General features: G+C 47.8%; 1 long non-coding RNA gene and 1 other non-coding gene across 2 annotated transcripts; both read right to left on the bottom strand.

Moving 5' to 3' along the window:
- Positions 1 to 1,878: 1,878 nt before the first annotated feature.
- Positions 1,879 to 1,958, bottom strand: Mir196c (microRNA 196c). Its single transcript, NR_032269.1, has one exon. It is a non-coding gene; the product is annotated as a microRNA 196c (primary transcript).
- A 1,693-nt stretch (positions 1,959 to 3,651) lies between these two features.
- LOC120095283 (uncharacterized) lies at positions 3,652 to 15,798 on the bottom strand. Its single transcript, NR_176821.1, has 2 exons — positions 15,194 to 15,798; positions 3,652 to 5,637 (listed from the first exon to the last, which is right to left on the bottom strand). It is a non-coding gene; the product is annotated as an uncharacterized LOC120095283 (long non-coding RNA).
- Positions 15,799 to 26,916: the final 11,118 nt, after the last annotated feature.

The raw sequence follows: 26,916 nt of genomic DNA, 5'->3' as shown, positions 1-26,916 counted from the left end.
GACATTTCTTCTGAGCCCCAGGTTAGACTCCAGACCTCCTCTGGGATACAGTGAGGTTTGAAGAGACTTGTTCCATTAGACATTGGAGGGGAAAACAAGATCTCAGAACCCACACCCTTTATCCAAAATAATCTCCCAACAGGTCTTACAGTCTTTCCACTGGGACTCAAACCTGGGGGTTTCCACAACCCCAAGGAAGGATCCTAATTGGAAAATAACGAAATCTTCTGACATCTGTCATAGGATGTCAGAGGTCAGTGGCCCCGTTGGACCTGAGGAATCTTCTTACCAACTCTCAGCCTTCTTGGGTATCCAAGACAGTGGGAGGTGACTGAGTCCTTTGGGGAGGAGACATCAAGGAGACCAAACGGAGTGGGCGGCAGGCAGGCGGGAGCGGAAAGGGTTCTGAGCAGGTAGAAAGCTGTTACACAATTGCTTCCATAAAACCTTTGGCTGTTGTAAAACTCTCTGCTTTCCAAAGACTTTATTTCCTCCTTTCTCTCTTAAATCCCCTTTTTTCTCTTTCTTTCTTTCTTTTTTTCTTTTATTTTTTTACAGTGCTTTTCCTGGGAGGAGGTAGCCAGGGTGGGGAACCAAGGGAGGGAATATGGTCAGGCTCTTATTGCCTGGTTGGGTTTCTAAGAAGCCCTGGAAGAAGCAAGGTAAGGCAGCAGGAACATTCCAGACCCCCCTTGGCTGAGGGCAGATGTCAAAGGATATAGTCTAAAGTCCTTTCCCATCAGGTCAGTGAGATGTAGAAAGACTGTGTTCTGCTCTGGGAGTGGATCTCCCTGTGCCTTCTGCCATTGCAGAGGCCCCTTGTTCAATGCCCCCCTCAACCCCCACATCGAAGTCAGCCTGGCGCCAGAGTCCCATCCGGTCAGGGCCTCTTTCATGGGCCCCTTGCACATTTCCTCTGCCTCAAGCAGGGAAAGGGTTTAGGAACAAAAGTTAGCCTATTCCTTGGCAAGTCCTTCTTCCCACCAGCACTTCTAGGAACGTCTTTGCTGGGCATGGAGCCAGCAGCAGCCTTGAAGGGCTAGGGTCAGAGAGGACAACCTGCCTTACCCTGCTCAGGCTCCACTCCCACCATAACAGCAAGCTCTGTACTGAATAACCTAGCAGCTTAGACTCTTCTGTGGTTAGGCCCTTATTCCAGAGGGTGATGGTCCTCAGGATTTGTATGAACCCACGGACCAGCTCAGCCAGTGGGTAAAGAGCCAGCTAGAATTTGGGAAAAGAAGGACCCCTCACCACACACACACACACACACACACACACACACACACACACACACACACACTTCAGGAAGTCCTGTCCCACTAGGGGGCCCTAGAAGGGACCCTGACACGACCTGCAGGCTGAGAACTGACATGGTCTTAGTGTTTTCTCTTGGGGATTGGGACCTACTATCTCCTTAGAGGAACTTCAGACTTTTACTGAAGTATAGCTCCCCCCTACTCCCATCACCCAAAGATTACAAAGACTCAGAGGACCCTGTGTAGCCATGTTGGAAACCTTTCAGGGAAGGTCTGGCTGCAGAAAGGAGCCCACAGCCCAAAGGCTTGAAGCTCTGGCTGTCATCACCAGCAAAAGAGCTCAGCCCCTGCCTCACTTGAAGGCAACTCTCAGGGATGAATAATATTCACATTCTCTCTCTCTCTCTCTCTCTCTCTCTCTCTCTCTCTCTCTCTCTCTCTCTCTCTCTCTCTCGTGAAGAGACAGAGAGACATCCTAGAATCCCCCAGGTTTCTTCTTGAGGGAACATTTTTACAATTCCCAGAGAAGGGCCCTGAAGCCTGTTTTATTAGTTTGCAAGGGTAACACCCCAGTCCTGAAGGACCCCCCTGGGTCCCCCCAGCTAAGCAAGAAGCAGTAACTGCAGTGAATCAGGTGGTTTGGTGTTGTTGTGTTCAGAAAGCCAGGCCCAACAACACGAAACTACCTACTTCACTCAGCAGTCCCAGTTCAAGCTCCAAGTCGAGGGCTCACTGGGGCTGGTCTCCCGGGGCAGCCTGTGAGCTAAAATGGCCACAGAACTCACTTCCTCAGCTTAACTTGTTTTCTTCTACTTTTTCCTAACAGAGTCCCCGGCTGCTAGTAAATGAGGAATTTGAAGTGCTGGACCCAGAATTCCAGAACTGACTCCAAGAACTCTGACCAAAGAAGGCCCAGGGCCCAGCTCTAAGCCTGGTCCTACTCTGTGAGATACCTGCTTAGCCTCTCGCCACAGATCAGGGTTGGAGGGCTCCCCAGATGAAAAGGATTCTTAACTTCAAACTGCTAGGAAGGTTCGCATGCACTCACCATCTGGCCAGTCCCTGGGCTCCAGGGTTACCCAGACGCCAAGGCAGCTCTCAGAGATCAAACCTTCCAATTCTAAGGCAACCCAAGCCTTGAGACAGGGGAGTAGACAGGAGAGCGGAGCCAAGTAGAACTGAGAAAAAAATTGACGGGAGAAAGTCAGCGTTAGAAGGCACAAACAGTAAGGCTCGCTGGGACAGTCGCTCTGCTGAAATAGGCTGGAACTCTGCTTCCACAGCGGCTTAACAGCCCCAGGTAGGCCACCTTTTTTCAGCATTTACAAAGAAGTGGAGATGTTGGGGACCTGGCTTGGACAGGCAGAGAACAAGTTTGCTTTTTCCTAATCCTCTAGTCTGAGTACAGCCTTGCCTCCCACTCTCCTCCACCTCTACAAAGTCACTTCGCATATCCTCACAGGTTGGTTCAGTCGGCAAGTGACCACAACTATTAGAGGCCTCTTAGACTTGAGAGACTTACCTGAGCCAGTGAGGGAGAGTCGGTCGGACCCGGCTCCCTCCCTCCCTGCTCCCGAAGGCAAAGTGTCCGCTTGGCCACGTGCGTCCGGCGTGGAAACTCGGAGGTAAGGAGGGAGTCTGCCTGGCTGCCGGCTTCTCTTTCAGGGTGTAAATCTTAGGGACCGGCAATACAATAAAACTTCACCGTGCTGATGAACTTCAAACAGTTTATAACCCCTCTTGTCCTGAAAAGAAACACGGCCCTGTGTCCGGTATTAGGAAAGGGAAACAATTTACGAGGCTAAGAAGCTTGCAAAGATCTGCCCGCGTGGAGAGAAATCTTCCGGGCCTCGGAGCCCTTCTCTCTAGCTCCGTGGCCAGGACTGGAAGTCCACGCCTAACCTGGACCCCAAGAGCCCAGAGCCCAGCCAAGGGCTCTGGATAAGGGGCTCTTAGCAACCTGAAACCTGCCTAGGCAGAGCTGGGAGCCCTGCATTCCTCGCCACAAGCCCTGTCTGCTAGATGCGGGGTTTTTAGGGTTTAGCGCTGCTTTCCGGCTTCCAGACCTTTGTCCTGCCCCGCCCGTTTATTGCCAGGTACTTGTTAGAATGGGGCAGGGGATAAGACTTGGAAAACTCTCAGGGCATGAAGGGGACTGAGCAGTGAGCGGCTCCAGAGGCGGCGAAACCCGCGGGGACCTCCTTGACCCGCGTACAGAGCAGAAATGACAGCACAGTGGTGTACCTTCTCTCCGGAGTTTCACCACTTGCTTCTCTCCCACTCTTTTAAAAGCTCCAAAACCAAAATCAAAGCAACCAGTGGACCTCAAGTTGCCACTGCTTTCTGCTATGGGCAGTTCGCTTTTTGTTTTTGTTTTTGTTTTTTTTTTTTCTTTTTTCCTTCTACAATTTCGTGGAATCCGGATTTGTTCTACCAGGGCACTGCAGCAAAACTAAAAGAAAAAAAAAATAATCCCTTTCTCCGGGGACTCCAGTGAACCGGAAGCCATGGTAGTGACTTCTTAGGCTCTTTGTGTACTCGAAGTACATGTTTAGGTGATTTAGGGGGACAGCAAAGGGATTCCATGGACCCCAACTATTCATTAGCAAACACACCAAAGCTTCAGGTCTAAAATACACTCGAAAAGCTGAGAAAATCTCTGGCTCAGCTCAGGTACTGGGCTGAGGCTCAGCTGCAGGCCCAGGAGAGGTACCCTGTCCCTCAGACACACAGGTGCAGCCCTAACGTAGCCAACGCATCCTTCCCGCCAGGAAATGCTGCCAAGGCTCCCTCCTCTGGAGATTAAAAAAAAAATATAGATTTTTTTTAATGGCCTCAGAAAATACTAAGCTGTCTCCAGTCATTAAAAAGAAAAGGGGGGGGTGAGTTGGCAGCCCCGTTCTGCCGGATGATTGGCGAGGGGTGAGCAGTAGTGTGGTGGTCCACCCTGTGGGAGCTCCCTGGCACTCCGAGGGAAAAGCACCTGGGACAGGAAGTACTTTCTGGAATATTTCTTTTCTGGAATGACACGAGGAAGCCCCTCCAGCTCTGCCTGTCATGTAACCCTACTATGTGCTCCCTTCTTCTGGTCCTCATCATTCTCCACTTCTATTGAAAACACTTTGGCGACAGACAGCTGTGTCACCTTCTATTAGCATTTCCCTCTAGAAGACAGAGGAGAGGGAGGAGGAAGAACAGAGCGGCCAATGGTCCTCAGCTACTCAGAATTATTATTTTTCTATCTCCAATAGAGCTGCCTGGTCAGGGACAGCTAATGGCTCAGGATCAGTGTGCTGGCTCCCAGCCCACTGCTGGGCTGGTTTTGGTAGCTCCATGACTGGAGAGAGGGGCGCTTGCTTTGAGAACCGGAAAAGGCTACAGCATCTTTAGCTCAGCAAACTTGGCTGCCTCCACATTCTCCTGCATTTTCGGAGGTTCTGCAGCTTTCCCTACTCTCAAGCTCCAGGACTCAGGCTACTGATCTCAGTCTCAAAAAGAAGCCTGCGTGGACTTTAAGGACACCTCAAACCTGTTTGTCAGGTGCCCAACTGTTTCCTTCCAAGCTCATCCCTATCTCAAAAAATCATCTTTCAAGTGCTCAGCACAGACTACTCTGGGCAGGACTACTGGTGTCTTCAAGTACCCCCTTGACTATTGATGGGACACCAGGGGGTTACTCAGTAAGTAAAGACTAATTGGGCAAGTTTTTCTATCACCACCACCCCCCAGATGTTTTCCAAATTCTTTCCCAAAACATGTCCATCTCCAAATTATTTAGAAATCCTATAACCAAGCTATAAGAGAAAAGGATAACTTTTCTATATCCCCCCCTTTCTTCTTGAAGTTAAAGCATATTCTTGGCACGAACGGGAGAACGAGGTAAGGCTTAGCAATCTGGGTGGGGAGACGAAGCAGTGCAGACATAGACACAGAATCTAATATCATTAAAAGAAGCTGGCATGTTGAGACTCTTGTTCCACGTAGTAGTCAGAGTCACAAGGACAAATATTTCTTTGAAATCCCTGGTCTCTCTCTCTCTCTTCCTGTGGTTCATTATAAAGCAGAGAGGAGGCAGTTATCTGATAAGTCAACGGTCACAGAAGCCAAGTCCCTGACCCTTGCGAGGAGGAATTTTGTTTTGTTTTGTAAGTCTGACACTGTGACTTGGACGAGCTGCTGCTCTGTTGTCAGTGAGCGAGACCAAGGACGCGACCGACCTCTAGGCGGCGCCCTGGCGTTGAATCCGCACGCAGCCAGATCCTCTCGGAAGCTCTGCGTCCAAGGCAGGGGGATGAAGAGACAGGTTCCTGCGGACGGACGGACGCAATGGGTCTGGTTGGCTTGGAGCTGGCCGCCAGCGCGTCGCCTTTGGCGCCCTCTGCCAAGCAAGAGAAACAAGATTAAAGAGTGCTGGCTGGGAACGGATTGGACAGCTAAGGAAGGCTCCACCAGCCCCCACCGCTTCTGGGGAGCCTTCCAAAGCGGAATCTCCTTTGATCTCCTCTGCAGCCCGCTGCAGCACAGGGCCAGCATCTTTAACTCCCTCCTTCAACTAGAAAACGAAGTCTCCGAGGTCTTAAAAAAAATCAAGGAGTTAGCCCAAGGTCTGAGCAAATATTAAGAATAATTGAGCAGTGCTGGAAAAACGTGCTCTCTATTCCAAAGTGAATGTTCTACTCCAAATAGCCACCATTCACGCCAACAAACGTGGTGACTTTCTTTTAGCATGCTTCATTCAGGAACGACAACCTTTAGAGACAGTTTTTGTTGCAAACTTGGGGTTTCCTGGATTTTAGGTTTGGCACAACCCACAAGAACATTAGAAGCGAAGCTGGGAGTCAGAGCCAAGAATTTGCCAGGAAATGGCAAATTCATTATGTTCCTAGCTGAGTGAGACTGGATCAGAGTTTTAGGCCTTCGAAAGCCCAAAAGAGAAAGACACATTGGACAAGGAAGTGAAGTTTTAAAACCTTGTGAAATTAAGAGAAGGTGTTCCATGAGTGAACGTTTCATACACTCCAAAACCAGAGGGCATTCTCAACCAGAACCGATAATTGTATTAAGTTCTAGGGGAGCAAGGAGAGACTTTATGTGGAACTTTAGCCCTCTGAGCCTGAGCCCAGAGCCTTTCAGGACCTGAGAAAAGTGTACAGAAGAAATGAAACCCTCTATTTTCCTTTCTGGGTGACAGAGGAGTCATTTTTCTGGAACCATCTGCCTAAGTTATTTCTAAGGCAGAGACCAGAGAATCCCAGCACAGAGGGAAGGACAGAGAGGAGTGAGGGAGTCCTTGGCCAGGCAGCAGAAAGCCAACTATGGGACAGACTGTGGCACAGTGCCTGCCGGGGTCTTTGGTCCCAGGGGACGCACATTTCCCAGCCGGGCACCAGCTCTCACGGACGCCTAATTACCCAGCACACATCTGGAGCAGCTGCGCCCCACCCGGCCCCAAGCACATTATTTCCCTCCAAACTCTACTTTCATTCCCAAGGCTGAGTCATAAAAGACTCTAGAGGCAGAATAAAGTCGGGTCTGTGTGTGTCAGCATTCCTGTGTGTGAGTGTGTGAGTGCGCGCGCGTCCACGTGCAGCGTCTGGCGTCTGTGCGGCTCACTGTGATTGCCCAATAGATTCGCAAAAGTTAGGGGGGAAATGGAGCGACATCAGGCGAATTCAACTGCGAACATACTGTGGGCCTCATTATCCGCCCATTTCAAGGGAAAGCATTTGGGTCTTGGAATTAGCCAGTTAATTGCCTCCCTTCTTTGTTCATTTCAGGGCAGGGAAAACTATCCGCCTTCTAGTAAAACATTCTATATTTAAAAACTTTAAGATATTTTCATCCCCAGTTTTATTTCCATCCTGTTATATCTTAAAACATTAGCATTTGTCAGAGTTGTGCGCGCGTGCTCTCTCTCACTCTCTCTCTGTCTCTCTCTCTGTCTCTGTCTCTCTCTCTCTCTCATAAACACACACACACACACACACACACACACACACACACACACACACTCCCCGATTGAAAAAAAATATCTTCCTTTACACATCTGCCCCTCCCCCCAAAAAAAGCTGGATGTCTTAGATCTAAGGGTTGCTATAGTAATTCATGGACTGTGTGCCTAGAATTAAGTATGATGCCTGCAGGACAGAGAACATTTAGTAAGTATTGATAGTAAGGAAGACAGAGAGAGGAGGAGGAGGAAAAGGGAGGAGGAGGAAGAGGGAGGAGGAGGAAGAGGGAGGAGGAGGGAGGAGGAGGAGGGAGGAGGAGGAGGGAGGAGGAGGAGGGAGGAGGAGGAAGTCCCCTTTGTTCTCAGAGAACCAGTCTAGGTTGGAGGGCAGAAAGCCTGTAAGTGTGTAATGTATTCTTTTGACTTAGAGCGGTGTCCATAAAAGCGAGGCCCTTTGAACCTCTTAGCCTGTAAACTCTCTCTTCAATAAGGAACAGCGAATTGGGGCAATTATCTGGCTCATTTCAGGTTCAAACTCCCCATAGCCTGAAGTTTCTGGATCTCACGGGGTGGGCGGGGGAGGGGGGTCCTGCAGAGCAGTTGCATAAGGGCTTACAGGTGAGCCCTTTGCCTTGGCTCAGGTGAGCAGGGTCCTGCCATAGGAAGTGAACAGGAAAAAAAATAGGAGAGTGGAAGGCTGAAGTGAAACAGGGCGTGAGAGAAATGACTGAAAGAATTGGGTCTTGCACCTGCCAGGAAACCCTCCAAATAGATGAAGACTTTTGCCTGGTGGGGACTTTTTAATTCCACATTGGAGGAACATTTCCTGAGCTCCTCCCACGTGCCCAGCACTGGGCTGAATTCTGGGCCTCCAGTGGGAGCCACGCTCCACCAACTTGGCAGTGCTGACTTGGCAACCAGTGAGAGGTCTTGGCTCCTAGAAACAAGTCTAGGGAAGTGTGAAAGGGGACAACCCTGCTGGGTATGAACTTCTGGCCAATCACCCCATGTCCTTTTCAGGGCCTGAGCAATGGCACAGAGGAGGAGACGGAGGGTCTGGGGCACCCCCTCCCATTGTCTGACAGAAAGAGGCCAACTCCACGGTGGGGATGTCCTTTGAGGGTAGGGTGGGGCAAGGAGGGTTGAAAAGATGACTAGAGGCTCTGACCCTCAGTCGGAAGTTCTTGAAAACACCAATTAGCTTCCTTTAATTAGTAAAGTAGGGAGTAAGTGGGTATATATTTCTTCTGCTCTGATTAAAAACATTTAGGTCAGGTTGTCACAGTCTCGATTATTCAGCTTAAGCTGTCCCAGGCAGAAAATTGTTTATTTTTTTCCTTTTCATTTTCAGGCAGGGGTTTGAATACGATTAGCTAGCTAGCCATTGGTTTCTCACCACAGAACAGAGCTGTCAGGTTGGGCAGCTGAGAGGCTGGCAATTAACAATGGGTCAGGCAGGGTCTTACCTGCCCCAAGGTAATATACAGACAATGGAGAACAGCCAGGGAGGGCATGGGTTACCCACATAAGTGTGTCCAAAAAAGCATGGGATCTCCACACCATCGTTTGTTTGAACATAGTCCTGGGGAGTCTCAAGACCCTAAGGAGGCACAACTTTTTTTCTGGTGGGGCTCTGGGTGGGTTGAGTATAGGTGGGGAAGGACTTGAGGACAATTTTCCTAGCTAGAGGAGAGAGATACTCATTTTGATGCACTTGAAACAAATCACAACATAAGAAGGCATCAGGGAAAGTAGGGAGGTCCCCTAGGATTGCCAGAGGTTGCCTATTCTTCATGTCTTGCAGATGGGATGATAAAGGTATTTAGAAGCAAGCTGGGGCTGTAGCCTCATGGCAGGGTGCTTGCCTAACATGCACGAGACTCTAAGTTCAATTTCCAGTATATATATATTTCTTTAAACCCTTCTTCTTTTGATATTCCCCAACCTCAGTTCATAGCCTCAACCCCAGGCAGTTAGGGGCTCTGAGGGAACTTGATGGGTGGATCAATGAAGTGACACAGAAGAGCATGGCATTGCTGAAGATCCTTGTTTCCCAGTTCAGGTACCAGCTAGAGGGTAGTTTGGGAGAAAAGCCTTCCCTTTCCAGGAGTTCCCCTAGGGCTTTTGTTTGTTTGTTTGTTTTGTACCCAACAGGCTGCCTATGCTCACCCTCAATGGCAATTGGCCAGGCTGCTAGACCAAGGTCAACATTCTCCAGCAAAGCTTCCCAAGCTGCTTCAAGCTGCAGTTGCCTTGGTCCTGGAGAAGAAAGGCTGGCTTCCGCTGGGAGTCCAGACAAGGCTGGACTCAATGTTTTCTTTTTTTATTTTGTTTTGCTGTTTTCTCTCTCTCTCTCTCTCTCTCTCTCTCTCTCTCTCTCTCTCTCTCTCTCTCTCACACACACACACACACACACACACACACACACACACAGATTCTGTGTAGCCCTGGCTGTCCTGGGACTCAGAGATCCCGATGGCTGGGGTTGGTTTTGTTTGTTTATTTGTTTGTTTGTTTTTCCCTCCAAGTCTCTCACTGTGTAGCTCCCCGCCTTTGAACTCACTCTGTTAGACCAGTCTGGGCTCTAACTTACAGAGAGATCCACCTGACTTTGTCTCCCAAATGCTGGGATTAAAGATATGGACCACTATGTCTAGCCCTGAGTATATTCCAAGGTGTCCTCGCAAACAAGCAACTGCCGGCCAAAGCCCAAGAAGTGAAGTCCACATAAACTGACCCGGATTTGGTTTCAGTGTTTTCCAGAGACTGGCTCCTTCCCTCCATCCAAACAGCTCTAAGCCTGGGAACTGAGTAGTCCTAAAACCTTCTGAAGCTATGGGATTTAATGAGTACTACATAAGTGGGGGTGAGGTGGAATAATTTTTTATCAGCTTTAAAGTATCAGTGAGAACCCCTAAATCGTTAAGAACCAGCCCCACTCCCCCCCCCCCCCGTATCCACAACTGTTCACATGCAAGCATCTAAAACTGAATCAGAGGGCAGTGAGACTGACTTGGAAAAGTCAACCAAGGGGTCGGCAATGCGTACCACAAAACCGTGTGGGTACTGTCCACCTAGCCTTCCCTAGAATATCCTGCATCTCGAACAGGTGAGGGAAGCTCTGGGACTGACGTAAAGCAACCCACCACACACTAGTTTTTGCACACTTGCCTCATGGTGGAGATGCAAAGTCTGAGGTCTTTGTGTCTGTAACCAAAGTTTTGTGGGGGTTTTCTCCGCCAGGACCCGAACCTTCTGTGGTAACTGCTTTGTCTTGAGCTGGTCCTCAGAACAAGTTTCTGAAACTATTTCTTCCCTGAGAGTGTTTTCCTCTTGAGGGTGTATTTCGGTCTGGGGGTGGATGTTCAGCTTCCACACTTTCGAGCTTGGTCTAAGGAGCTAAATTTGAGACCCTTGAACCTAACAGCCAGTATATGGCTGCTTCTTGTGGCCTCTGAGTTATTTTGGTCTGTGCACGTAGGCAGAGGTAGTAGTAGGTATTTAGTTCTAGATACCTAGAGGTAATAAAACGTTCCTGGAGAACCATCAGAGAAAGAGAAAATAAGGGGAAAACGCATCGCATTGCTGGACAAGAGCAGAGGTTGAACGCTATCGGCACGTGGAGTGACCAAAACCCGGATGCTGAGAAGGGCCCAGAGGCTCGTCTGCAGTTCCAATCTTTACTCCGAGGTTAATGACCTCATCAGCGCCCCCAAGTTCCAAACCGCCCCCATTACAGCTCGTCTGGCTTCTTAATGTTCTCTAATTAATTGGTCGGCTCCGGAGAATGGAAGTGTCTCTCTGCTAGGGACCTAGTGGGGTTTTGCAAGTGTCTGTTAATGGTGGCAAGGGAGGCGGCATCTGAAAGAAGAACCCCAGAGCTGGGAAACAGGGCTGAGGCCGGGGAGTTCGTAGCTCGAAGGGAAGCAAGTAAATTGTTTCTAGAGGTGGTGAAGTATTCCTCCCGTCAGAGATACAGAGATTCGCCCAGAGGATGCTCACTCGGTAAAAACAAGGAGGCAGCCCTGGTTCTCAAGACTGCTGAGTCATAAAGCTGTGGGGTTCCACTTGACACTAAATCAGAGTTTCTGGTCTGCATGGGGTCTGGACAGAGCCTCTCCAAACATTTGCATCTCCTCTGGTCCCCAGGGCCGGGACAGAGGTCGGTCTGCAGGCCCTTGGCATTGCAGTTTGAGGACAGCATCTGTGTAAATTGAGACCTCCCTCCACTCCTCCACTCCTCCACTCCTTCCCGATGCCAACGCTAATTCCCAGCTCCACGCCGCTGGGGCTCTAGATTTCATCCGCTACGGCAGTAGCCAGCTCAGAGCACAGACCCAAGGTGCCCCAACCTTATTCCCGACTCTGCGACTTTGCGACTCTGCAGTTTATTGGCTTGGCCACCTCTCCGTCTAGCGGCCATCGGGTCCTGCCTCCCCGACCATCACCGCCACAGCCAGAGAGGTCAATAGATCGTCAATGGATCGCACGTAACCTAACCCTAAAGATGCCAAGCCCCATGTGCATGCCATGGGGGCTGGGGGTCCCTCATAGGCCTGCACTGGGCACGTGAGTTCATTATACCCCCTTGTTAGCAGGCAGGAGTCCGAGAAAGAGGAGGGGGGCACAGAGGCCCCTTTTCCCTTTGATAACTTAACTCCAGAGATACCTGGTCCCACCAGGAGCCAAGGAAGAAAAGAATTAAAAAGAGACTTCTCATCCTGAAGAAGTCCAGAAGAGAAAAAGTTGCTCTGGGACCTCTATTCCTCTGGCTTACCTTGGAGTCCAGAAGCCCGGTCTCTGGACCAAGGAGGGATGGGACTAAAAAAGAGATAAGAGCAGAAATCGAATGGCTCTCCCTTTTAACTGTCTTTAAAAAGTGAAGTATGTAACCGTTGACTTCTCTCTCCATGAAGGAGTTTCTGATCAGTCCTCAGCAAACACCCTGGCTACAAGTCCAGGTGTAACTTTCCTTTTGAGAGAGACTTTTTACAAGAAGACTTGAGGAGTTGGTGGCCTTCTGAAGCCCACTCTGGCTTGCACCTATTTTTCTGTGGTCATTACCATCTGATATATAGGCGTTTTCGACTAAAACCCCTTCTTTCTCCACTTCAGCTGAGTCTCAGACTTCAACAGGTGTCCGGAAGTGCTTCAAAAGAGGAGGAGGGGGGACAGGACAGGAGAGCGTAGCCAGGGGCTCTAAGCCAGTGACCAGTTGTGGGGGCACTTTGCTTTAATTATCCCAGCTAGGGAAGGGCTTTCCTCCCAATAACTGTGGGTAGAGAGAGGGAGGGAAGAGGGGAAAACAGGAAGTGGACTAGCAATCACCACTTGACATCGTCTTGAGAAAGAAGACGTTTGGAATTCCAGACCCAAACTGCCTTCAGCAATTCGGAGAGGTGGCCTTAAACTGAAGTTCAAGGAATCAGAAAGCCTCTGACATGGGATTTCATGATTTAAAAAAAAAGGGGGGGTGGGGAGAGAAAGAGAAAAAGAAAACTTTTCGAAGAAAGTCTGGGTTGGAAGCAAGAAAAGGAGGCACAGGATGAGAAACCAGAGGTTTAAGCCCTGCTGTTTAGTTCCTTAGACTCCTCTGAAGCTCAAGTTGGCCCCTGCACATTGCCAAATTGAGTAGAAAGTTGCAGGGCAGCCGAAGAGACCTGCTTTCCCCCCATTGCTCCTGGGAGGTGTCTGTGCATGTAAGTAGATTACAGTGTGGATAGATAGTCTCCGATGCTTATGATTTATGGATCAGAGTGGGTTAGAGGGCGGAAACCATTGGAATGGCTAGTCAGGACAGGCATGTGCCCCCCACCCCGCCCTGGTCCAGAATCCTCCAGCCCTCCCTTTGGATGCCTTTCTCTGTCTGCCTGGATCTCGTGGCCAAACTATAGACTCCCTCTGGCTACCTGAATAACTACATTTTTTTTTTGAAACCTGCCAAAAGCTATGATCCTTATTCCTCATGGGGAGGGGGCGCTGCTGGACCTTGAGAGAAGGTTGCAGAATCAAAGCGTCTAAGTCTGGGAGCACAGGGATGACTCGGATGCCAGTGGCATCTCTCTCTGGCTGCTGCCTGCATGGGTCACATATTTCTTCTTTTCCCTCTTTAATCCTTTTCACCAAACCAGGAAAGGCCATGAATTTTCAGTTTCTCTATATTTGGAGAGAAGCACACTAAATCTGGGAGCAAAGGAAAGATGGAGGGAAGAGAAAATCTGAGCAAGGGAGATTACCATAGATTATAACAAACTCCCGAATTCCAGAGTTCAGCAGCATTTGAAATCCAATGTTTTATTCTAAGGAGGAAAGTCTGATACTAGGTCCCATCCTCCCCATGTCCCTTATATAAGGCCAGTGTGTGTGTGTGTGTGTGTGTGTGTGTGTGTGTGTGTGTGTGTGTGTGTGTGTGTGTTGGAGTGCCAGTTCTAACTTAAGGAGAGTGCTGGGCTCTCCCTGAGAGTGAGAAGCCAAGAGCAATATAATTGGCAGTGAAGGAGGCTTGTTTGACCTCTGTTGGCTGCTTCTCTGGACTTGTAACCAAGTGCAAGAAGAGAAACATTGGTCCCAGGGTCCTAGGAAAATTTGGAAAGAATATTCTATCAGAGCCTCAGTCTCTCTTACTGAAAAGACTAGGCGCATCCAGAGGCAGGAACTTGACTCTGGGGAAGTCCAGATCCTCCAGTATGGGTCTCTTCAATTTTATTTCTTTTGGAAAGCCCAGACCGGGGCAGCATGCTCCCACATGTAGCTCATATGTGAACTACACTGAAGACTATCTTATTTGGGGAGAAGGGAGGCACACAGGTGAGCAATGCTACTTTTGTTATTAGCACAAACGTAATTGGGGGCATGTGACTGACTTTACGTCTCTGTGGCACGTTTGGGCAAACCCTCACTTTTACTCAATGATTAGTTTGAGACGGGCAGTTTGTTGTCTTGTGGAATTCCTAAACCTTCATGTTCAATGACTCCTCAGAGACTCCACAATATCCATGGGCGCGCAGCCTCTCTATGCTCACTCTACACTCACTCCCTACATCCCTTTTCAGACCTCGGGTGATTCTGGTATTGACTCCACAAACCATATCTATAGATTTCAATTCCCCCCTCTCCCGACCTTGTGCACACTCCCGGTAAACGACAGGCCCTTCTACAAAAACCGCACGCACACGCACATGCTGCAGCGTGAGTGAGTAAGATGGCGGCGCCTAGATCCCTCAGTCGGATGCATGCTCTTCACAGCAAGAGGCAACCCCGTGTCTCATCAAAACCTTCAATTCGGAGGGTAAGGGACCTAGGTTGTTGTTGTTTTTTTTTTTTGTTTTGTTTTGTTTTGTTTTCACAGTCCCTCAAAGACTGAAAGAAGAACCCAGCATTCTTCCTCCATTCTTTCTCCATTCATTGGGGAGGGGGGAATCTACAGATCAGAGAGCACGCACGCACACGTTGGTTCTGCACCTCGGGGCTCCCCTCTGGACCCACACAATTTCAGAAAGAAGTGCTTCATTTTTGTCGGGGAAAGGAATGGTCATTTTTTTCTTTTCTAAGTAATCCCCACCAGGGAGGCCGTTTAGGGCAGATCACCTCTATCGCCTTAGGTCCTATTGGAGTCCAGGCTTGCGAGCAGGAAGAGCAGGAGAAGATGGAGATGCGGTGGGACAAGGAGAGGGGACCCTGGCCGCCGCCCCCCCCCCTCCCCCCCCGCACACTAGCATTGGAGTGGGATAGTTGAGCCAGAGAGACTGGGGGAAGGGGGGAATAACAGTTCGGCGCGTCCTTGGATTCTCAACCAGAAACCTAGGTCGGTCTGGAGCTCAAGGTTAAGCTGGTGGCCGCAATGCCGCTCTCGCTCCTCACCCTTGGTCCGTGATTGAAGCTCACGCCACCAGGTCACAAGGCCGCAGAGGGCCTCTGCACTCTCCGTCCTCCTCCGTGCAGTCCTACCCCGGAAGAGCTCGAGGGCGGGGACCATATCACCTACCTCTGGGGACCGCGCCGTCCTCCGAGAGTCTCCATAGGTTGCGGGATCCTGAGGTGTCTTGGGACCAAAGTAGCGGCCACCTGAGAGTCGGGCCCCGGGCCACCGCCTCCACCCTTTGAGGCCTCGTGAACAGTGCGTGTCTGTAGAGGTGGCGCCGACGGCGCTCTGAGGACCTGGAGCATCCCGCGTCTCCGTGGCGCCGCCGGTGGGTGCGGGGCGCGGCCGCGTGGATCATCCCGGAGCCTCCTTCCCTGGAGCCGTCTCACCAGCCTACACCGCCTTGGGCGCCATCGGATCAATAGATGGTGGGGAGGTGCCAAGGACAGGCCAGAGCCAGCAGGAAGACTCAGAGATGCCCAGGAGGGAGAAGACGTGTGTGTGTGTGTGTGTGTGTGTGTGTGTGTGTGTGTGTGTGTGTGTGTGTGAGAGAGAGAGAGAGAGAGAGAGAGAGAGAGAGAGAGAGAGAGAGAGATTGAGAATATAACAGACAAAAGAGAAGTAGATTCAAGTTAGTTCCCGAAGAAATTGTCAAGTGCAGAAATAGACAGACAAAAGAAAACCGCAGAGTCGGGGACAGAAGGAAGTCTCAGGCGGGGCGGGCGTCTGAAGCCAGCGACAAGTTGTCCTTGGGAGTTGGGAATGTGAGAGGGAGGGGCGAGGCCCAAAGAGCCCAAGAACAGAAGAAAGCGTGCAGACCTTGGGCGGGAGGCGACCGATTCCCCTTTAGGACAGACTCAGAGAGTAGAACCCTCCTCCACCCCTCCCCCTCGGGCCTGTTGCAGCCCACCTCCAGCCAGCTCAACTTCCCGTGCTCCACGCAGACACAGCAGCACCAGGCTGGAGGCCGCCCTGGCCACCTGCCTACTTAATAAAATCACTTTGTTCCAGGGTCCTAAGTCAGTTTTTTCCCCCTCTCTTGAATAAACAGCATAAGTGGGTCCAGAAGAAACGACCTTGACCAAGGTCGAAGAGAGAGCCTGAAATTTTCACATACCAGACAAGCACCGAAGACTTCTTTGAGTGTTGGCCCTGTAATTCTGAACCTTTTAAATTTTTTGAAACTCAGCGGTGGCCCCAACTTGTCTGCATTTGGCCTGAGTCTCAGACTTCCAACTCCCAGCAGCCAGGGTGACAAGGAGACACCTCACCTTTCCCTGTTGCACAGTATCTTTCTTCCTTTCCTCCATTCCTCCCTCCCTCCCTCCTCCTCCCTTCTCCCTCCCCCTCCTCCTCTTCCTCCCCCCCCCTTTTCCTCTTTCTAGCTGAAGATGACCTCAGATCTTCCACAGATCTCAGACTCCCATCCTCAGTCATCATGGGACTCTAGGACTCAGCTCAGCCTCTTCCTGTCAGCCTTTGTCTAGAAGGCCAGTAAGGGTAGGTAAATCTTCCCTCTGTGTTCCAGGCCTAGCTCCACACTCTCTCCCCCATCCCTACTTCTTTACATGGGAGTCTCACATTGTAGCCCAGGTTGGCCTGACCTGAAAATAACTATGTAACCCACATTGAGCGAGAACTCCAGGAAATTCTTCCTCAGCAACCTCCATCCCGCCCCCCCCCCACTGCTGGGATTAATTATGAACCACCACACCTAGCTCTCCTCTCTTTGAGCCTCAGTTTCTGCATTTGTAAAATGGGGACAGATTTTGCACTTATGGCCATCTTTTTCTATAACGATTTATTTACATTTATGTTATGTGCATTGGTGTTTTATCTGAGCACAGTTGGTGTAAGGGTGTCAGATCCCCTATAACTAGGGTTACAGACAGTCGTGAGCCACTACATGGGTGCTAGGAATTGAACCCAGGTCTTCTGGAAAAACCAGACAGTGCTCTTAACCACAGACCCATGTCCCCAGCCCTCGAATTTATGGCCATCTTCAATTGCTGAAGAAATGGCACATCAAAGAGGCAACTTATGACAAATTGGGGCTGGGTGTGTGTGGCTAAGTCATAGGGAATTTGCCTAGCATACATGTGGCCCTTGCTTGGTTCAATTTTTTAAAATATTTTTATTTATTTTAGTCATATGAGTACACTGTCACTTTCTTCAGACACACCAGAAGAGAGCATCAGATCCCATTACAGATGGTTATAAGCCACCATGTGGTTGCTAGGAATTGAACTCAGGACCTCTGGAAGAGCAGTCAGTGCTCTTAACCACTGAGCCATCTCTCCAGCCCCTTCAATTTTTTTTTAACATGCTTCCGTGACTCTGCCTACTTTTACCTTTTCTTTTCAATACTTTTCATTGCTATGCAGTTCACATACATTAAAGGACATTGTGCATGTCAGTGTGGTGGTGACCCAGGCTCAGATGCCTACCATCTACCAGAAGGTGCAGCCGTGGTTCCTTCCAATCAGCAACCCACCAATTCAATATCTACCTTTCAAGAAAAGGTCATCCTGTCTTCCGCCATCTTCGATTAGTGTTGTCTGTCCTTGGACTTCGTAGAAATGAGGTCATGAGTTTGTATTCTCTTACGTTGGCTTCGTCTGCTCAGTATGGGAGGCGAGGCTTGTGCCCATGCTGTGGGCTACAGCAATTAAGCTCATTTTGCTGCTGTGCTGTATTCCGTTGTAAGACTACAACACCATGAATTTACCCATCAGGTCTTGATGGACTTTTGGGCTAGCCTCAGTTTTAGGCTATTATAAAAAAAAAAAATCTGCTCTGAATAGTCTTGTCTCTGTGTGTTTGGGTTTTTGTTTTGTTTTTGAGATAGAGTTTCTCCGTGTAGCCTTGGCTGTCCTGGAACTCTCTCTGTAGACCAGACTGGCCTCAAATCACAGAGAACTGCCTGCCTCTGCCTCTTGAGTGCTCTTGTGTGCCACCGCTGCTTGGTAGTGTTTTAAAAATTATTTTGTGTGTTTGGGTGTTCAGCTTGCATAGATGTCTGTGCACTGTGAGCCTGCCTGGTGCCCACAGAGGTCATAAGAGGGCTTTAGATTCCCAGGATTGGAGTTATAGACTGTTTTGAACTACCCTATGGGTGCTAAGAACCAAACCCAGGTTCTCTGGAAGAGCGACCAATGCTCTTAACCCCTGCGCCATCTCTCCAGCCTCTACTCTGTCTATGTGTTTCGATGGGAACCCGCACTTAGAGATCAGAAGCAAAGGGCTGGGTTACAAGGCAGGGGTGTGCTCATCCTTGATAGTAACTCCCAGTTTTCTGAAGTTGTTGACCAAAATTGTTTTTAGTCACTCTAGTTCATTGGAGAGTTGTGGTAAAATGCAACAAAAATTGCCCCATGGGGGCTGAGGAGAAAGCTCATTTGGTAAAATACTTACTGCCCAAGCTTCGAGGACACGAGTTCAGACCCCTAGTGTCCCTGTAAAAAGCTCGGGCAGTTTGTGTCTATAATTCTAGCACTAGGGAGTCAGAGAGAGGCAAATCCCTAGGGCTCTCCGGCCAGTCAGTCTAGCAAAGTCAATGAGTAATTTAGGAAAGAGTTTAACATCAACTTCTGGCCTCCACCAATACACACACACATACACACACACACACACACACACACACACACACACACACAGAGACGGGGAGAGAGGGGGAGAGAGAGAGAATACACACACAAAAATTACTCTTTAAGGGGTTGGGGATTTAGCTCAGTGGTAGAGCGCTTGCCTAGCAAGCACAAGGCCCTGGGTTCGGTCCTCAGCTCCGAAAAAAAAAAAAAGACTTATTATAAAAATTACTCTTTTTTTTAATTTATTTTATTTATTATATATATAAGTACACCGTAGCTGTCTTCAGACACACCAGAAGAGGGCATCAGATCTCTTTACAGATGGTTGTGAGCCACCATGTGGTTGCTGGGAATTGAACTCATGACCTCTGGAAGAGCAGTCGGGTGCTCTTAACCACTGAGCCATCTCTCCAGCCCTAAAAATTACTCTTTAACTGTTTTTAAGATTCATTTAATTTTATGTGTATTAGTGTTTTACCTACATGTGTGTCACATGCACCCCTGATGTCCTCAGGTCATAAGAGAGCATTGGATACCCTGGAACTGGAGTTACAGATGGTTGTGAGCCACCATGTGGGTGCTGGGAATGAAACCCAGGTCCTCTGCAAGAGCAAGCTTTCTGAGCCATCTCTTCAGCCACAAGAAGTAATTTTGTTTTTACTTATATGTACATGCATGTGCGCGTGTGTGTGTATGTGTGTGTATGTGTGTGTATGAGTGTGTGTATGTGTGTGTATGTGAGGGTGTGTGTATATGTGTGTGTATGAGTGTGTGTATGTGTGTGTTTGTGTGTATTTGTGTGTATGAGTGTGTGTTTGAGTGTGTGTATGTGTGTATGTGTGTGTATGAGTGTGTGTATATGTGTGTGAGCGTGCGCGCACACTCATGTGCATGTGTATGTGGAGTGTAGGTGCTCACATCGTCCTGAAGAGGATATTGGATTTCCTATAACCAGTTGTAAACTACCTGGTGTGGGTGTCGGGGATCAAACTTGGATCCTCTGAAAGAGCAGCAAACTTTCATAACCATGAGGCCAAGTCTCCATTCCTAAATGGTCTGGTTTTAATTGTCTAGTTCAGCATGTTAAGTACATTGGAATTCTTGTAGTCTCTAGAAGTCTTTCATCTGGCAAAACTGTGTGCTGGGATGTGGAGCTCCACACCAAGTTTGTGTGGTTCTGGAATTTAATTTTTCTAGTATAAGTACTTAATGCTGTAATGTTCCTGTACGTATCCACACATAGTGGTATGTTCAAGTATTAAATTTTACTCAGATCATATATGCTAGGCAAGTACTCTACAATCTAGGTTATATCCCCAGTCTCCCAAATCTTTTTGAAAAGATCAATAAAAATAGATAATTATTCTTAGGCAAAATGAACAGGACAGAGAGAAGGAATCCAAATTATCTTTAGTAAAAAACTGTTCACAGAGCCCGATGTCTGTGTGTATGAGTTCGTGTCATGTGCCTGCTTGGGGGGAGGCCAGAAGTCAATTTGGAGCATGTTTTTTGTTTGTTTGTTTGTGGTTTTTTTTTTGTTTTTAAGATAGAGCCTCTCATTGAACCTGAAGTCTGCTGATTTACCTAAACTGGCTGGCCAGCAAGCCCCAGGAATCCACCAGGGGTTCTGAACTCAGGTCCTTGTATTTGTGTGAGCCATCTCCCAGCCCTATGAATAGGTTTGTTGGAAGATACTATGTCTCAAAGCCACCTAAGAAGATATATATATTCAGAATATACCTAAGTCTATATAGAAATTAAATTTGTGGGCTGGAGAGATGGCTCAGTGGTTAAGAGCACTGACTGCTCTTCCAGAGGTCCTGAGTTCAATTCCCAGCAACCACATGGTGGCTCACAACCATCTGTTATGGGATCTGATGCCTTCTTCTGGTCTGTCTGAAGGCAGTGTGACAGTGTACTCACATACATACAATAAATAAATCTTAAAAAAAAAGAAATTAAATTTGTGTCAGAAACTTTCCCAAAGGGCAGCGGTTGCAAATCAGTCAGAGAGAGCTTGCCTTACATCATTTTAGAGAGATTCAAGATACTAGGAGGATACTCCCAAAAATTGCCTTCCACAAAGAAAATTAAAAAAAAAAAGAAAATCAGTGGGGGATGCCAATAAATATCTTTTTCTTTCCAAAAAGCAAGATGAACTACCCCGTAAATATCTTGAAGACAGTGTCAGTCTTTTTTTTTGGTTCTTTTTTTTTTTTTTTTTTTTTTTCGGAGCTGGGGACCGAACCCAGGGCCTTGCGCTTCCTAGGTAAGCGCTCTACCACTGAGCTAAATCCCCAGCCCCGACAGTGTCAGTCTTGAAGAAACTCCAGAAGCAATGCTTCTCGACTGAATTTGTAAGGGAGGAGAACATCATCTCGCTAGTAAGATGAGAAAATTGAAACGAAGCCAAAATTCCATATGAGTCCACACTTAGAAGCACAGATGCAAAAGTTCTAAATGAAGATTTCGGCCAACCAAATGCAGCGATGAGCTCAAAGGTTAACTGACCCATGAAGATCAGATAAGATTCGCCTTAGGAATTCAGGCTTGATGACCTGAATTCAAGTCTGGGACCCACGTGGTGGAGAAAGAAAGTCAGTTCCACTTGCAACTTGTCCTCTGATCTTCACAAGTGCCTCCTGTGGCATGTGTGCACTGCCCCCACCCCCACAAACAAATAGGTAACGGAATGGGATTTGGAATAGAATGTAGGGGCTGGAAAGATGGCTCAGTGGTTAAGAGCCCCGACAGCTCTTCCAGAGGTCCTGAGTTCAATTCCCAGCAACCACATGGTGGCTCACAACCATCTGTAAAGAGATCTGATGCCCTCTTCTGGTGTATCTGAAGACAGCTACAGTGTACTTATATATAATAAATGAATAAATCTTTAAAAAAAAAAGGAATAGAATGTAGAAATATTGCTAGAGGGACTTCAGTTAGCTCAGCAGTTAAGGGCTGCTCACATCTGTAACTCCAACCCTAGGAGATTTACAACCCTTTCTGACCTCCCAAGGCATCAGGCACGCATGTGATGCATAGACGAGTGTGCAGGCAAAACATTCATACACATAAAATAAAAAAATAAATCTGGAAAAAATATGGCTGGGGATTTAGCTCTGTTGGTAGAGTGCGCCACAAAATTGGGCATGGTGGCACACACCTGTAATCAACCCTAGCATTCAAGAGGTGGAGGCAGGAGGATCAGAATTTACTTGAGAGAGGGTTTCATGGAGCCCAGGCTACTCTCCAACCTAAGTAGCCCAAGCTACACCTTGATCCTGGTCTCCCTACCCATCACCCTCCTGGTTTACAGTCTGGTTTTATTTTTATTTGTCCCACACCACACACCACCACACCACACACACACAGTCCCCACCCCCACATACACACCCTCACACACACCACACCACTCCACCACACACACACACATACAGACACACACACCACACCACTCTACCACACACACACACACCACACACACACACACAGACACACCACTCCACTCCACACACACACTCCACCAGACACACACACAGACACACCACACCACTCCACCACACACACACACACACACACACACACACAGACATACACAAACACACCACACAGGATCATGCATCCATCCTTTTTGGTACCCCCCACTTTTTCTTTTCTTTCTTGTTTTTCTCTTTCCTTTTTTCTGTTTCCCATTCACCTCACCATCCTCAGTTTACATGTGCCCTGATTAGCTTTCTATCAGCTGTAATAAACACCATGACTAAAAGTAACTTAGGTAGGAAAAGGGTCTATTTGGCTTAGACAGCCAGCTCACAGCCGTCATTGAAGGGAGCCAAGACAGGAACTCAAGCAGGATAGGAACCACGACATCTCTTGCTTTCTCATACAAGGAGCTTATACAAGAATCACCTGCCCAGGGACGGCATGGCCCACAGAGGGCTGGGACTTCCCACATCAATCATTAATCAAGAAAACGTCTCACAAAGGTGACCACAGGCCAATCTGATGGAGGAGGCATTTTCTCAATTCAAGTTCCCTCTTCCCTGGTGACCCCAGTGTGGGTCAAGTGGACAAAAATAAATAAATAAACCAGCACAGCCTGACTTGTATAAAGGATGAGCTGAGAAGCCACCTATGCTGGTGTACAACATGGGAGAGTGACAGGCCATGAAGCTAGCAGTCCCTCGGGCTGGTCATCAGCTTCCAAAGGCCTGAAGCATTGCGCTGAGGTGGGAAGCCTGACAAGCTTGGCTTTCCCGCTGGCTAAGAGAAAAGATGTAGCGGACAGTGTTTACTTAGTGCTGTGAACTGAATGTAGCCCTCAGAAGTACCTGAGAAACCGCATCCTCAGTGGGAAGGACTATCTGGGGAAGAGAAGAAAAGGGAAATTAGGTTATTGTCACTCTGTATTTTAGTATCATTTCCTGCTCTGCTGTGTAGCAACTTTGGTCTTTGTTTTTTGAGACAAAGTTTCTCTGTGTAACCCCTGCTGTCCTGGAACTCACTCTGTAGACCAGGCTGGCCTCAAACTCAGATCTCCTGCCTCTTCCTTCCAGGGGATTAAAGGTGTATGCCACCATGGTCTGGCTGCGTCTCAATTTTTCAAAATTGTTTTTATTTTAGAATTATGAGTGTACATGACTGTGAGCCCATATGCATGCTGGTGCCTGCAGAATTCGGAAGAGAGCATTGGATCCCTTGAAGTTGTCTGTTGTGAGTCACCTGCTGGGCCCTTCACAATAAGCACTCTTTGTTGCTTTGTCTTTTATTATGTTGTGCTTTTTTTAAATTAGTCTTTTTATTTACTTGCTATACATATGTGAGTACACTGTAGCTGTCTTCAGACACACCAGAAGAGGGTACTGGATCTCATTATAGGTGGTTGTGAGCTATGGTGTGGTTGCTGGGATTTGAACTCAGGACCTCTGGAAGAGCAGTCAGTACTCTCAACCACTGAGCCATCTCTCCAGCCCCTTGTTTTGCTTTTTTGAAGCAGGGTTTCTCTGTGTTGCCCTGATGTCCTGGAACTCACTCTGTAAACCAGGCTGGCCTCAAATACAAAGATCCCCCTGCCTCTGCCTCCCAAGTGCTAGGATTAAAGGTGTGAGCCACCATTGCCCCACTCAATAAGAACTTTTAACCACTGACCCATCTCTCCAGACCCTATATTTCAATATTGAAAATGCTAATGATCCACTGCATTATTTTAGTTTTATTTATTTATTTATTTATTTATTTATTTATTTATTTATTTATTGGCTAGTTTGAGCTCATCAATGAGCCAAAACTACCACTTTAGAACCTTGTATGTTTCTTTTTATTTCTTTCATTATAACCCTGGGAAGGCCCGTTCTCATTCTATACTTCAGGCTTTGAAATAAACCTGGTGGATTTACTCCGATTAAAAAAATTTCCCAAGTAGCCAGGAGAAATTTGATTAGTGCTGTCTTAGTCTCTCATCCTTGTTGTTCCCTCGACAAAAGAATTTATGACCATGGAAGTGGAATTCTACCTCTGCCTCTAACAGGCTTTCCCAACAACTGCCTCTCTTCTTTCTCCTCTCTCTCCTCCCGATCCTCTCCCTCCTCTCCCTCTCCCTCTCCCCTCTCCCCCACCCCTCCCACCTTCTCTTGATGTTTTGAGACAATGTCTCATCTTGTGTACTCCAGACTGGGCTCAAACTCAAGTCAAAGATATCCTTGAACCTCTGGTGTTGCTGCATTATTCTGTCTTGCAATTACAGACATGGAGTTTGTGCATGAACCCAAGTCTTTTTGCCTACTAAGTATTCTACCAACTTAGCCATATCTTTAGCCCAGATTCTTAATTTCTAATATGTGTGTGTATGTGTGTGTGCACACACGCGCGTGCGTGTGCGTGTATGTATGTATGTGTGTGTGTATATATATATATATATATATATATATACACACACACAGCATATACATATACATATACATATGTTACATACATAGTTAATTATTCTCGTGAGTGAGCCATGCCATCCAGGTCAGGATCTGGTACATCGTAAGTGCTCAGAAATACTGGGAACTGTTATTTTTTTAAGCTTTCAATATTGTTTTGCAGCGGAGACCTGAAAGCAGTTTAACTCTAAGCTGGGCTAAGCTAAAGAACAAATTCTGTCAGGAATGTGGAACTTCAGGCTAGTTTTGTGTTTGCCGGCGTTACCACAGACAGACACTAGAGGGTGCTCGGCGCTCAGAAAGCCGTGCCAGCTCGCAGTCAAGGGATCTCGCCCCAGTGCTAGTTAGGAAATTTGTTTTGGATCAGATGAACTGCCACGTAGCTGCTGTTTTGGTCCAGAAACTGGAGTCCAGGGACAGCAGGTAGCAGAATGAGGTTTCTCGGGCAGAAAGGTGTGCTTCAGACTGTCCCTAAATTGCTTTCTGTTGGACTTGACCTAGAAGACCAGAGTAGGATCCAACACAGTGTCCAGTAAGCCCTTTTAAAACAAATGTGGAAAGGATCCCCCATGGGGACTCCTGAGAGACCCAGCCTCACAACAGCTCAGACGCCAATGTTTTACCTCGTCCTACTGCTTAGGAACTGGTGAAGTTGTTACTGGCCCCAGGTCATTTCATTAGGGAACGACAGAACAGATTTGGACTCAGATAACGTAGCTTCAAAGGATCCTTTTAAGTTTTCATGCTTAAAACAATAACAGCTCACAATGTAGAGAGTGCAAGATTCTCTCCTGTATTTATAGCTTGTTGATTCGTTGGAACCATTTAATTGCAATGCACATCTAGCACAAAGATTTCAATACCTAACGGTGGAGGGAATAATATAAGAAAAAAATCACATACTCCTGGTATTGAACGAAAAGAAAGAAGTTAGTGTTCAGGCTGAGATCTTCTAGCTGTTTGTTTGTCTGTTTGTCTGTTTGTTTTCAGACAGGGCCTCTCTTACTATGTAACCTTAGCTGTCCTGTAATTTACTATGTACACCAAGCTGGCCACAAACTCACAAGAGAGCTGCCTGCCTCTAGCTCTTTTTTTTTTCCCCCGGAGCTGAGGACCGAACCCAGGGCCTTGTGCTTGCTTGGCAAGTGCACTATCACTGAGCTAAATCCCCAACCCCCGCCTCTAGCTCTTGAGTGCTGGGGTTGAAGATGTGTGCCACCACACTAGTCTTAGCTGCAGCCCTTTAAAAAAAAAGAAAAAGGATAAAGTTAGAGAGTTCACACAGGCCATTCCCAAACCATGCAGGAGACAAGGCACTGTAGTCCTGGTATCAGGATGCACACAGAGACACACGGAGTAGGACTGGGAGTCTGGGAATGAATCTAAGGTCTGTGGTCACAGTGTCAAAGCCATTCAATGAAGTTTTGTTTGTTTTCCCAACAAATGGTGCTGGGGGGTTGGGTCTTGAATATTCATATGAGAAAGAATGAATTTGGGTTCCATTCTCCCATCATTTGCAAGAGTGAACTCAAAATGGATCAGCGTTCTAAATGTAAGGAATAAAACTATGAAGCTCGGGGTTGGGGATTTAGCTCAGTGGTAGAGCGCTTGCCTAACAAACTCAAGGCCCTGGGTTCGGTCCCCAGCTCTGAAAAAAAGAAAAAAAAAAGGAAAAAAAAACTATGAAACTCTTAAAAGAGAACATAGACACAAACCTTCAGAGCCTTGAATTAGTCAATGGTTTCCTAGATACGCTGTCAAAAGCAAGCATCTGCAGGGAAGAATTCACCAGAACTTAAAGCATGTATGTCCAGGCACTTCTGTTACAGGGAACCTACCAGAGACAAGCACTCAGACAGGAGAGAGCCAACTGAAAGTCTTTATGACGGCTGATGGGGACCAAGCTCGAGTATTCAGGACCCAAGTAAGTATAGTGCCAAGTGTCCAGAGCAAGGGACTTTTTTTTTTTTTTTTTTTTTTGAAGGGAAAAAACAGATCCTGGGTTCTGGTCTGGCAGCTGTGGGGAGGGGGTCCTGTATAACAAGGTAAATTAACAGACGCTAAGGTCAGTTAACTGGGGCATCATGACCTTGGTTCCTAGAATAGAGGTGGGTAATTTTCCATGGGGCATCTCGTTGAGGAGAACAAATTCTAGTCGAGTCTAAAATGGCCTCAGCGGGCTGGAGAGATGGCTCAGTGGTTAAGAGCACCCGACTGCTCTTCCAGAGGTCATGAGTTCAATTCCCAGCAACCACATGGTGGCTCACAACCATCTGTAAAGAGATCCGATGCTCTCTTCTGGTGTGTCTGAAGACAGCTACAGTGTACTTAT

The sequence above is a fragment of the Rattus norvegicus genome, chromosome 10, assembly GCF_036323735.1.
Source record: "Rattus norvegicus strain BN/NHsdMcwi chromosome 10, GRCr8, whole genome shotgun sequence".
NCBI classification, from domain to species: domain Eukaryota; kingdom Metazoa; phylum Chordata; class Mammalia; order Rodentia; family Muridae; genus Rattus; species Rattus norvegicus.
Note: the sequence above shows the minus strand (reverse complement) of the source record. Positions and strands in the feature narration are given on the sequence as shown.